This window comes from Poecilia reticulata, chromosome 15 (assembly GCF_904066995.2).
Source record: "Poecilia reticulata chromosome 15, P_reticulata-male-v2, whole genome shotgun sequence".
Classification (NCBI taxonomy): domain Eukaryota; kingdom Metazoa; phylum Chordata; class Actinopteri; order Cyprinodontiformes; family Poeciliidae; genus Poecilia; species Poecilia reticulata.
Genome location: NC_088844.1, coordinates 15,788,563 through 15,798,120, shown reverse-complemented (window position 1 = coordinate 15,798,120; position 9,558 = coordinate 15,788,563). Strand labels below are relative to the sequence as shown.

Genomic DNA, 9,558 nt, shown 5'->3' with positions numbered 1-9,558 from the left:
CACCCTCCACCTTCCACTTAGCCTCAAACTATTTTTCATGCTTTCCACATAATGAAATTAAATACACTCACATTAGGCCTGACAGTGGATCCAGTTCACATTTAAATGCAATTTCAAAGGGGGCATATATTTGCATAGTGAATTAAAATTAAGACCTAATTATGCAAATAAATTATCAAATGCGACAGAGGATGCTTTTCAATTTGGTAAATGTCTCATTTTTTTGAGACAATATTTATTTATGGTGCAAACAGCATTGCACGCATTTTGCATTGCACACTATTTTGCACTGCACACTATTTAGTGTGTAATCAAAAAGGAGAGCACAATAAGTCACAATGCTTAAAAAAAACTGAAAACGAACTTCATTTTATAATTATTTGCCCTTTATTTACTTATGTTTTGTAGTTTTCAACACAAAAATTTGCTACTTCTCTATGAAGTTAAACTTTTCACTTTTTTTCACTGCAAAAGATAATCGTAATTGTAACATGAAACAAAAGGGACTTCAAAGCGCTGTCTAAATAATTCATAGACGTTTGAAAGACTGTGGGATAAAGTAGAGAAGCATCAGACTTTTCCAAGCTGATACCGATTGCTGGTTTTCTTTAAGGTCGGAGTTGCAGACTCCGTTTTTCACAGTTTTTATTCTGAGTGTCTTGGCACAGAGAACAGAAACCTGCAGCACATTCTGAAAACAAGAGAAAATAGCATTTGTGAAAGAAACAGTCCTTCTAAAACCAAATAAATACTTAGAAATTACACGATTATCTCATTTTAATCATCAAACCTTATGCTGCATTAGTAGAATTTTATTTCCAGAAAACAGATTTGGGAAAAATAATGGCGATTTGTTTTGTTTTTTCTCACGAGAGACTTTTAAATGCTGATCTTCTTACAAAAAATTACAGTGTACATTAAACTTAAGTAATTTACTAATTAGCGTTAAAATATGACTGTCTATGTAACTTTCAATTTATGAAGGTATTTCTTTGCATTAGAGATACACCAATCAATCAGCTTTAATCAGTGACAGGCAGGACCAAGACTAATAAATAATAAAAAAAAAAAATCTTTGCCATCTTTCAATTGCAGATGAATTTTGCAGACAAAATTTATCATTTATGTAAATCAACCAAAAACAAATATGTGGAGCTTGACTTTTGAGTTTAATACAAGGACATTAAATGACTGGTTGTAGCATTTCCTGTTATATTTAAAACTATTGCCTCTATCCAAAAACCTGGCCTCCATTTGATTATTTTTATGTGTGCAAGTCTTTAGAATGAAAAGAAAATTTATAATAATAAAATCAAAATTGGAGTTAACAGACAATTTATTCAGACAGCTATTAAAAACCCTAAAATTGTTATAAGCCAGGAAACCTGTCCTTGGAGGGGCCCTCTGTCCAGCTGAAGGCCTTTAAGGAGTCACAAAGTATGAATTTGTTGTGAGTCAGCTCTGACCTTCAACTTAGGCTCAAAAATAGTGGAGGAAATGCATGTTGTTGGCTAATTTGTTTGAAGACCCAAAATGGTTGGAGTATCAAAATTTGAATGAATTACTGAGGATCAATTGAAACAGAAGAAAACTTTGCTGTGTTAAAATTAGCAACACGTAAAATGTATGCCTTTCTAAAATGTCATACATGGTTTTGTTTTTCCCTAAACAATCTGTTTAGGGAAAAGATGATTGTGTTATTTTGTGATCTTGAAACAATTTTGTCATTTTTTTAATGCACTTGTTAGTTTTTCTCTGTATTCAATAATCATGCTTGATGTAATTTTGTGAAAACAGTTCACAGTCAGCTGGTTCATTTGCTGCTTTCCAAAGAAACGTGTCCCCTTCATCAAGCGTAAATAGATTCCTCTTTTTTTGTTTGTTTCTCAGACATAATTAAATTTATTTCAAAATCAAGACTGCACAGTGAAAGCTTACGTACAATTTTGGCGAACTAGTAGTTGAGTTTAGACACAATCAACCATTTACCCCAAAGGAAAAAAGTGTTTTCTAATGTTTATTTTTTTGTCTTTCACAAATTTTCAACTAAGACAAAAATAAAGCACATGACCTGTTTTGAATTCCCTATCTTTTCAATGCTGCCTCATTTTGCAGTTTGAGTTATTTCTTGTAGAGAATTTTAGAATTTTACTATTCCTGTAATTTTTTAGCTTGAGCTATTTATTTGGGTAAATTTATTTACATTTTATTTACATGTATTTACAATTTCCTGTGCAAAAAGCACAGAACATTTTCTGACATATGGAGAGATAGAGGATTATTATATTATATTTTTTTTGTATTCTGATTTAATCATATGAAATACACTACAGAAGTCCATATATATAAAACGAGAACATAAGAAACGCTTGTTATAGTTTTTTTTGTTTTGTTTTTTTATTTAAACACATTAGATGTCATCTAATTTTACTTCTGGATTTCAATGTAGCAATTTGACAGCAAATTAAAAGCAAAACACAAAAACCCTCATTATTTGCATTTTATATGTTACCATATGAAAATGTCCCAACATTTTATATGGTAACAATTATAAGTCAGATAAAATTTTAAATCTATTAAAAAAAACATCTAAATTTGCAGATCATTTTAAAATTTTGCGACGCTCGCTGTTCAGCAGGAGCCTAAGTAGAGATCTACATGTTGTCAGAATGGTTTTATGATAAACAGTAATCAATGCAGACCTTTAAAAGAAGGTGGAGGATGAAACAGGTGGGAGGTAATGAAGAGTAACATAGGGTAATTGATGACCTGTCCCCAACACTGGGGATATTGTTCCAAGGCTTAATCTTTGTCATCAGAGTAAGGACAGTTTGTATGTGCCTGACGCGGACGCAGGACGGAGAGCTTGGAGGCTTACTGTGTCAACTTTCTCTCTCCCTGTTTCTCTGTGGGTCAAGTAAACAGCCTTTGCAGGGACAGCTCAGGGCTAGTGTCTGACCAGCCAGGCTGAAAATGGCCCTTGTCCATTCCTGCCATGTAGCATTTCTTTCCCCAGCTGTTTGTCCTTTGTCATGGACACAGCTTGTAATAAGAAGAGCCAACATATTTATGAAGTGGCCGACCTCGCTGGTGCACAGGGCTCTAATCCAGCGGGCACAAAACAGCTTTGTTACTCTTTAACAGTTCCCAAACCTTCACAGTGGAGGAGAGATGTCTGGTAACATGCATATGCTGCATGTGAACTATTGCACATGACTGTTGTTTAAAGGAGAAGGGGGGGAAAAAAATAGATATTTATAAAGGATATTGCTTTTCCCCTCTTTTATGATTTGCTTCCGGCATAAAGGCCAGTAAGCGTTTTCATGCCCAGCGATTTGTTTTGCCGTGTGTAGTGTCTGTAAATTCAGAAACATTTATGAGTGATTAGTAAGGCTTCACCTGAGCTCTGGTATGGAGGGAGTCCAGTGTAGAAGTAAATGCTGGCAAGACAAGAAATGAATGAAAGAGCCAACAAAGGAGTCCTCTCATGGGGCTAGATGAGTGTGTTTTCGCACAGTAGGGGATTCCCCTTTAAACCATTAACAGGTTAACAAGATACATGCGGCAGCAACTGTCTGCAGAAAGGTTAACTGCATGTATAGCATAAGCCCTTTTAAATAAACTCTTGAGTAAAGATCCTGTTTTAATGTCAAGTCACATTAAAAGCAGTTTTCTAAAGCCTTTAGTTACATCTAACAGAATAATTTAAGGATGTAGATCAATGTATTTAATTGTAGTTTGAACCTTATTCAAATAAAATCAAATTCAAAATCAATCAACAAATCAATAAATGAATAAATAAAAACCAATAAATAAAAGGATACAATGTGGGAATTTATTTTTGAAGTGGTCAGAAGCTTTTGCTCATTCAGCAAATATTTGTATCCAGAATTTGTTTCCTGCAAAAACACTTTAGCTTCTAAGTCACTCTAATTTTCTTTTTTCTGAATTTTGCAGGTGTTTTTCAGTCAGAAAATGACCCCATGTTAACCTTCTTCCTCTTCAGAATTAAGCATTATTTCTGTTTTTGCATAAAATATGCAACAATAGATTTGCAACAAAAGTGATTGCAACCAGTTTTTTTTTTTAGTACTTGCATATCGACTGTAAAGACGATGCTAACTCTTGCTGTGATTTCAATTTTCTTTTTCAGACAAAGTGAAATAAATTGCAGTTAAGAGTTCAAGCCAGACATTCAAATGCCCAGGATTAAAGATACAAAAGTTGTTTTTATTATTGTTATTATTATTATTATTATTATTGGTACATAAATCAAAATAGAATTTTCCTACTTTTGGTCACTTATGATTACAGATATTATATATGTTTATTTAATATAATAATAATAAGCAAAAACATCTTTTGAAAATGTCCCTTTACTTTCTTCAAATTTAAACATTTACGTTAACATTTCAAGTTTTTGAGCAAGTTTCTGGAAAGCCCAGGTAATGATATCACTGAACTGCTTCTTTTAGGTTTCGACAACAGAAGCTTTTTCAAGATTTCAGTTCTTTTAACATCTCACAACATTAAACCCATATAACACAAATGCCACTTCACAGGTTAAATGTGTATTCCTTTTTTAACTTGGTAATAACATGTAACCTTAAGAATATGACTAGCTTCTAGGTGGATACAGCACAGATTCCCTCATATCAGAAAAACACACCGGCAACATCTCAATTTCGAGTAGTTTTACCAAGGTTAAAGTGTGCGAATGTGACCCCTCTTATCAATTAATAGTTCACATCAGAGAAAGGCACTTGTATCTAATGATTGCTGTTAAATAGCTTAAATGTGTTTTAATACCTCTCCATCAAATCGTGATTACAGCGGACGGGTATATCAAGTGGTCCTTTCATTTGGTTAACATGATCAAATTGACTCCTGTGTCATGAGCGATGGCACCAGTGGTAATTAATTTCTCCATTAAGGGCGGCCAATGTGACAGCCATGCAAACAGAGCGCAGTGACAGCGAGGACACAATACCGTCGGCACACCAAGACAGCCCGACAGCCAAGAAGGAGCAGCGGTTAATCACATTATCTGTCTGCGGGGAAAGCGCTGTTCATTACAGGAAAACAACGCAGGCTACAATGTCTGTTGCTGCATCGTCAGCATATTTGCGGATCTGGCTGATCGAATGGCAGCTACGCATTTCCATATAGTAATGAACTTTTCAAAAAATGTAGTTCAAATTACTGAGGTGAGCCTTTGGAGCCTGTAGGTGCTTCCTTCCACCAAGGGGCAAAAACACAAGTAGTTGTGCAGTTTTTGATTTTCTCACATTTTCAGCATACATGAAGCAAATCAAAACGAGTGACTTACAACAGGAAGAAAAACCAAGATGAACTCATGAATTAATTTCGTCACACATATATTTTTTTTCTTTTCTTTTGTACATCAGCTACAGAAATAAATCAAATCTAATTGAAATGTGTATGTAATCACCTTTAACATTTCAGTTTGTTTGTTCTCAAACAAATGCCTGCTCTTCATCATCTATTGAAATCAGTGATGTTGTCTTCTTAATATATAATGTAATGTACAGTTGGTTTAGGGTTGCATCTGTTTTTGTGTGCATATGTGTGTGTGTGTGCATGCCTGCAGGCTGTCTTTTCCCCTCTGGGAGCTTTGATAAAAAGTGAAACCAATAGTTCTCCTCCAGCAGTAAGACCTGGGGGTTTCTCCAAGGGTGGGGGGCAATTGTCCAGCATTTTCACCACAATGCTGCCATATGGGGAACAGAAGGATCAGCCACTGACTCCCTGCCAGAGCAAAGGCAAACACCAATCCACATATGCATAGAAGTGGTCATTTAGAGCCACCGCGTTTTACCATAACAACAGATGAAACACAGGAGTCATTTTGCTTCCACTGAGGGGCATTGTTCCCCGGACTCACCGCCTCTAAAGCTGTCACCCTATGAGGCAGGATAAACTTAGGGGCCCAGGCCTGGGTGTAAATAACAAAGAAAACCTCACTTACATGCTTCCTAAATCCTTTCGAAAAGATGAAAAGGAGGTTAAAAAAGATCCACTCCATTTCCTCATCTTCTGAAAATTAGCTTAACATAAGACAAATGAATTTATTTAAGACTCACCTCACACCGTGTCTGTGTGTTTTATTTATTTATTTTCTTTATGCGCCGCCATTTAGAAAACCTGCAGCACAAACGGCACCAATTGTTTTATGATTTGGCTTTTAATCAATAGCGTTGAAATCACAAAATCAAATAAATTAACGTAATGCTTTTAGACTTACAGTGTGTCAACAAATTTAAAAATAGACAGACCCAGTGACGACAACGATTCATTTTCAGAGTTTAAAGAATATTTTTAGTTGAACAGTAATGTTCTATTGACCTTACAAAAAATGTTTTTATTTATAAAATTAACCAAGCTTAGTGGACTTTATCCTACCAATATAATCTGTAAATATTTGTATTTCAAATATTATTTACCAAATGCTCTTTTGAAAATAGTTATAATAAAATAAATGTGACAGAGAGAGATTCTTGATAGAAAAAGGCTTCAATTGCATTTATTTTAGTGAATGTCAAAGTGTTAGCTCCTGATGAATAAATGTCAAATTGAAGATTGGCTTCTTCAAAAGAGTATATGCTTCTCCAATACAACAATGATTGTTTAAAAGTATATTACTCATCCAAATATTTCTGCCACGTAGGTTTTGCAGTAAGATCATTTCCCACATGCAAAATCTGTGCATGAAAGCACTTAACAGTCTTAGCTTTAGGTTGACAACAGGTTTGTATTAGCAGGTGTTAGCATTCTCATTGATGAGATTTTTTTTTCTTCATTTTATCTCTAAAAGCAATGAGCCAGTTGAGCATTTTGTGCAGACTGGAAAGAGGCTGAATGTGTTTTTCAAAGCTGGTCAGCCAGTCAGTGAGCTACTTAACAGCAGCAATACTGTAATAAAGACTCACTGATGGGAGGGTAGCAATGGAGCTGAACTTCTTACATTCCTCTGATGCTGCCTCATTATGATTTCAAGGAGTAAATTATGAGTGCAAACAACCTGGAGACTATTCCTCCCACCAACCGCTTCATTCTGCTGCTTTGAAGAAAAACTAATATTTTGAAAGAATGCGGGCGAAACAATGAAATAATTTACATTTTTCAAAGGTTTACCTTCTTTCACAAGCATGTTCTAATAAGGTTTTAGAAATGTTGTTCAAAGTGTGCTACTCTTCACTTGACTTGCCACAGTGAGGCAAGCATGCACATTTACTGCACTAAAACAGCTTTCACTTAAACATTACCTTTAAGGCTAACTTGTTGCTCTCCAAAGTTTCACTAAATGTCTCACTGCTGAAGTTACACTTGTGCTTTTTACCTTTTAACCTTGATTCTTAAAAGGTAAAACATGCAATACATCGCAGTGAATCACCACGACACAGTCATCCAAGACATTTGAAAAGAAATGAGAGTCTGATAACTTGTTGAATATATTTATCAAAGACAGCTAAAGCACAGTGTTTAAGCCAGATCCAATCTCAGTGACATATAATACAGACTTTTAATATCCAGAGGGTGTTGGGCTGGAGCGGGAAGCAGTCAGCTGCTTCACTATAACCAAATGTTACAGTATAAAACAGCATGTCGCGCTGCGATTTGACATGGTGCAATGAGATTAGATGGAATTCATTTCTAAGTGAGGGTAAATTACAAGCCTATTGAAAACAGAGCCACTTACCCTCATCATTGATCGCAGCCCATGTGGACCCCTAAAGTGGTTTGACAAAGAAGGCGCAGTCTGGTAGAAAAGTGACACAGGATGAAATGTGTTCTGTAGCTGGTAGAAAAGATTTTTAAGTTCAGGTTAGTTATTCTGGCAAACAAGTAAATTCTTAAAAACTATTGCACATTCAAAAAAAAACAAATCTATAAATATTCAATAACAACATGATAGAAAGAAATTCAAATATCGACCAAATTTAGTTGAACATTTAAGATGTGACTACTTACTTGTAGGTGTCAAAAGCAGAGCTGTTGCATTTTTAAAGTTCTCACAAACGTCTGGAGTAAACCTGGAATAAAAGGACACAATAGCATGAAGCATTGGATACAGGTCTCAACATTACTACATCATAATATAGTTCTTCTATTTCTTTAATATTCCTCAGATGGCAAAAACTAAAAGATAGGCAATTCTTTATGGGCTATTCAAATATTGAAATGAAAAAAAATATATAATAATATAATATTGCAAGGAATGATAACTTCCCCGATTCTCGTAATGAATGTGTTACAATGTTTAATGCCAGTTAAACCAACACTGAGTATTTTTTATTAAGTCAGCACTAAATTGTAGTGAGTTTTTAGACTACCATTTCCAGACAGCAGGCATATAAGCTTCAAGTCAGGTTTTTCCAGGTTCATTTTGAAGTAACGCTCTCATTTATTACGGTAAAGTATCTGCACAGCGTGAAATTAAACCCAATAGATAAAAATAAATAAATTAAAAAAACCTGGCCAAATAGTGTTTGGTATCACAAAAAGGCTAAGACACAAGCCTACTGAAAAGTAATCCACATACAGCCCAGCAGAGGTTTGACATAAAGAAGTCATGTTAAAAAAATAATAACAATAAAAAATCTGACTAAGTGATGCTAAGTTTAATGAAAATATTTGTGAGACCAAAACAGAGCCACCTGGGATGTTGAGACATCCCTCCTGCCCCGGTCCTCCGCCACCGCCCTTATGACTGCACCTAATGCATTACTTAACTTGGGTGGAGGTGTGATGAGCGCGTAAAGAGGAGTGTCACTGGGGCTCTTCACCCAGGGCGCAAAACAGGCGAGGACCGCGACTGAGTCTGAGAAAGAAAGGCATGGAGATTCACAAACAATAACAGTAATGGTCAGGTGCTGACTCTTAGTTGACAGTCAATAATAAACAATGTACTGCCTATATGGGCCCCTGGCTTTTCAGGGAATAGCAAATAAAATGAAACTGAATTTGCTCAAGTATCAGATGTTAGATAATCGATAATCTCAATTGAGATTATTGCCTCAAAAACTTTGATAGAAAACATTAAATCAGATGATTGGATTAGACTTTTTGGGCTACATTTACTCAACATTTATATCAGCGTTTTTGTTTGCCTAAATTCCAAAAATTGCAGTAAATTTTAATTTTATTTTTTTTAACCATCCTAAAGTGTCCTGTGTTCTTTCCACTAGATTCTCTTGCTCATTAATACCATGACCAGGTAGAGTCCTTTGACATTGTGATCCCTGAACACATGTCTCAGACTTTGCAGCACATCAGGATGACACCTCAAAAAAAAGGAACTCGGCCTTTGGCTTCTTCCGAAGAACAACACGTGTCAGCGGCCCCCTGTGGGCCCTGTCAGGAGGTGAAGAGGTTAGGCGCTCTGTGCGCCCGAATAGATCCCGGCTCTTCACGAAGACCACCATAATGACTGCTAATTATGCTGCCATCTGTGGGGTGGGCTGTGTTATGTAGACACCTGTTCATTAAGTAGGAGAAAGAAACTTTTCTGACAAAAAACCCCCCAAAAAACAACAA

General features: G+C 35.6%; 1 long non-coding RNA gene across 1 annotated transcript; it reads right to left on the bottom strand.

Moving 5' to 3' along the window:
* Nucleotides 1–7,461: 7,461 nt before the first annotated feature.
* On the bottom strand, nt 7,462–8,918 carry LOC145555236 (uncharacterized). Its single transcript, XR_014091343.1, has 2 exons — nt 7,993–8,918; nt 7,462–7,819 (listed from the first exon to the last, which is right to left on the bottom strand). It is a non-coding gene; the product is annotated as an uncharacterized LOC145555236 (long non-coding RNA).
* Nucleotides 8,919–9,558: the final 640 nt, after the last annotated feature.